The 3,132-nt window shown below is 38.3% G+C and overlaps 1 pseudogene; it reads left to right on the forward strand.

Annotated features, from left to right (window-relative positions):
- Positions 1-12: 12 nt before the first annotated feature.
- Positions 13-2,736, forward strand: LOC105555649 (annotated as a pseudogene).
- Positions 2,737-3,132: the final 396 nt, after the last annotated feature.

Raw genomic sequence — 3,132 nt, forward strand, 5'->3', positions numbered from 1 at the left:
TTAGCTTATTTGTAGGAAATTCAGCTTATTGGTCCTGAGCAAGCTAATCCGAACGTCGCTAGTGTTCCAAGTTCAACGACTAAGGCAGTTTTGCGGTTTGCGCATCAAACAAACCAGGAAACACGTAAGTGTCTCAAATGACTACAGACAATCGGATGCGCATTACGATTATTATTGTGGAATATTTAAATGTCTGCGTTTCAGTGTGGCAAGAATGCTATGACGAGTCGACTGGTTATCCGTACTACTGGCATACCAAAACTAACGAGGTAATGTGGGACATGCCAGAAGAACTACAATTGTTACAAAAGCAGTCGGATGTGTCGCATGTATTTCATAAATTTTTCTACCTCTAATATTTAACAAGATAGGATGTTATCGACAAGCGTTGGTTGCAGATCGGCAGTCTCAGGCAAATATACCTGAAGGTATGATACCACAGGAAGTGGTCGCGAGAAATCACAACAGATTTCTACACAATGAAACTGCGAAGAAAAATAGTTCGGAAAGCAAACCAGAAATTAAGAACGAATCTCCGACGAAGAATGATGTTCAGACGATGGGTATAGTATAGAAATTGTATTTCAAATAGAATTGTAGTGTTTTGATACACTTAAAGAACGTATTGTAATCTTACAGACGCATAGAGATGATAACATCTTTTGGTAGCGACGGAAGTGACTCGGAGGAGGAAAATAATTCGTCGGATGAAAATAAGATATCGATGCCTTCATCCGAGCCTGGAAAGTCCAGCTCTACCCCGTATCTAAAAAGTATCGAAATCGGACCTGCCTTCTGCCCTACGGAAGTACAAGCGTCTACCAAAACTTTGCTTCATTCATATAAATCTGATTCAACTGACGTATTGAACACTACAAATCCCGAAGAGCTCGAAGAGCGTGAAATAATCGAATCGGACAGCAAGAGTAGTGTAGTTTAAGGTGAAAAAGAGTTTCTCACGGGGAGTAAAATTAAAAAACACGTTAATACACATGACATAGTTCCGAAATTGGACCTCAACGTGTCCTTAGTACCTGGTTATGGGGACGATTCAGATGGAGAAGAAGTTAGGCCCAAGCAAGAAATAAAGCCTTTGTTTCCGATTGTGCAGAATGAGGAATACGTAAACGTAAGGAACGTAACAAGCTCGTTGAAAAATACTCACGACGCTTCCGCGAAAAATTCTGGCAACGTACAAGTTCCCGATCAGTGCGGCGACAACAACGAAGATACGCAAGAGACGAAGAACGATCATGAAAAAACAGGAGAAGGACTCGAAAACGGACGAAGATAAATCTAAGATAAATATATTTCTGGAGGATATGCAAGTGTGCGGTAAAGCTTTTCAAAGAAAGAAGCGAATAGCATTTGATGGTATTATCGATTATGTTATCTAATTTTATTCCAGTGATTTATATGTAAATGTATTTGCATCCTATTTCTTAAAATTACTTGTATGAAGTATTTCTCGTTAATTTCAGTTACATCCAATAAAATTAAGAAAGTAACAATACGTATCACGAAAGTACAATTCAAGATGACAACAGCAGCGATCTTACAAGCGCTAAAACTACCTCACGCAGTGCCGAGGATGGCGATGCGGGAATGCAAACTCAATTATGTGCAGAAAGTCAAAAGGAATGCGACGAAGCACACAAGGAGACGGAGCTGTGCGTTAGCATATAGTAAACGCGTCAATATAAATTTTCTTAATGTAAATTGTATTCATTACAGACATTATCTACTGCATGGACGGCAGGTAGCTTAGAGGACAGTTACTTTCAAAAATAGCTAACTAATACAAATCATGAATTGGAAAGATTAGAGCAAGATGCGGCACCAGCTGGTTGGGTATGTCAATGGGATAGGTACGGTATTCCAATTTGCACTTTTCGATATAAATATAGATACCTCGTGATGGGGGGACATATGTATGTTCAATGGGTTTCAATGTATCATTAATTTATACAATGAATGTATTTATATACATATATATACACACATGTATATATTTACAACTTCATATACATATACAACTGTCATGTATTTCTACATGATTTCATTTATCCTTGAGAGAGTTTATTTATTTTTAGCAAGAACTTGTATAGGTGCAAGTTAGTTAATTAATAGATCTAGTACTAATTTTTTCAAGAAACGTTCAGCAGTTTAATATTTATGACAATTTTTGTAGGGTTAACTGATTTATACAGAAACTACCGAGACTCCAGCCGTGGCCGGTGACGGCAAGGACATGATGGATCCAATGTACAGGCTCCAGAAGCTCCGAGCCCTCGAAGCGCAGAACAAAATGACCTTCCCGCCGAATCCATCGTGAATGATTAAGCATAAATATGTCAATGCCATCGCGTTTTCCACCGCTGAATTTCAACATTGAGATGACCCACCAGTTGCTTTGCGTACAAATCTCTGGTTTTCGATGAGATTGTACATCCGATTACTTGTTCTCGGTGAATTAACTTAAATGATTTGCACACGTTAGCAGAAGACTTGAACGCGAACGCGAATCGTAGGGTATAATATAGCCGCGCTATCGGATTACATCGTTACATCGGACAGCGTAATGATTCTGCGTTCTAACCGTAGCAACGTTAAGGCTGGTCTACAATACGTGGAATAAGCGTGGAATAAGGAGTAAGAGAGAGCCCTAACTTGTAGCTTTTGGTGTAAGGAAGCTGAAATACGGGCATGATTTTTAAAATAATTGTAACACTGATTGATGGCATTTTGATTCACCGAGAGTAAGCCTAAGAGCTGAAGTAGGAGTAAGAAATAAAATGGATTTATTTCCTTACTCCTACTCCTTACTCCAGCTTACTCCATGTATTGTAGACCAGCCTTTACGTTGCCCGCAATGTAATAACGACAATACGTGCATGACCTTTTGTTTTTTCCACTGTAGTTATGTATAGTTAATAATGTTACTATTTATGTAAGGTCATATAACGGTATACGTATGTATAAGTATACGAAACTTGCACGATTCAAGCGTCGATCTTGTCGTAGTACAATTTTATTTAATTTAATTTAGTATTTATTTGAACTCGATTACATTCATAATCACTACATCGTCGTTATTTTCGCAGAACCTACTATTTTCGCAAAGAGAAGGGA

The sequence above is a fragment of the Vollenhovia emeryi genome, unplaced genomic scaffold (genome assembly GCF_000949405.1).
Source record: "Vollenhovia emeryi isolate VEMERY1.0 unplaced genomic scaffold, V.emery_V1.0 DF940923.1, whole genome shotgun sequence".
Taxonomy (NCBI): Eukaryota; Metazoa; Arthropoda; class Insecta; order Hymenoptera; family Formicidae; genus Vollenhovia; species Vollenhovia emeryi.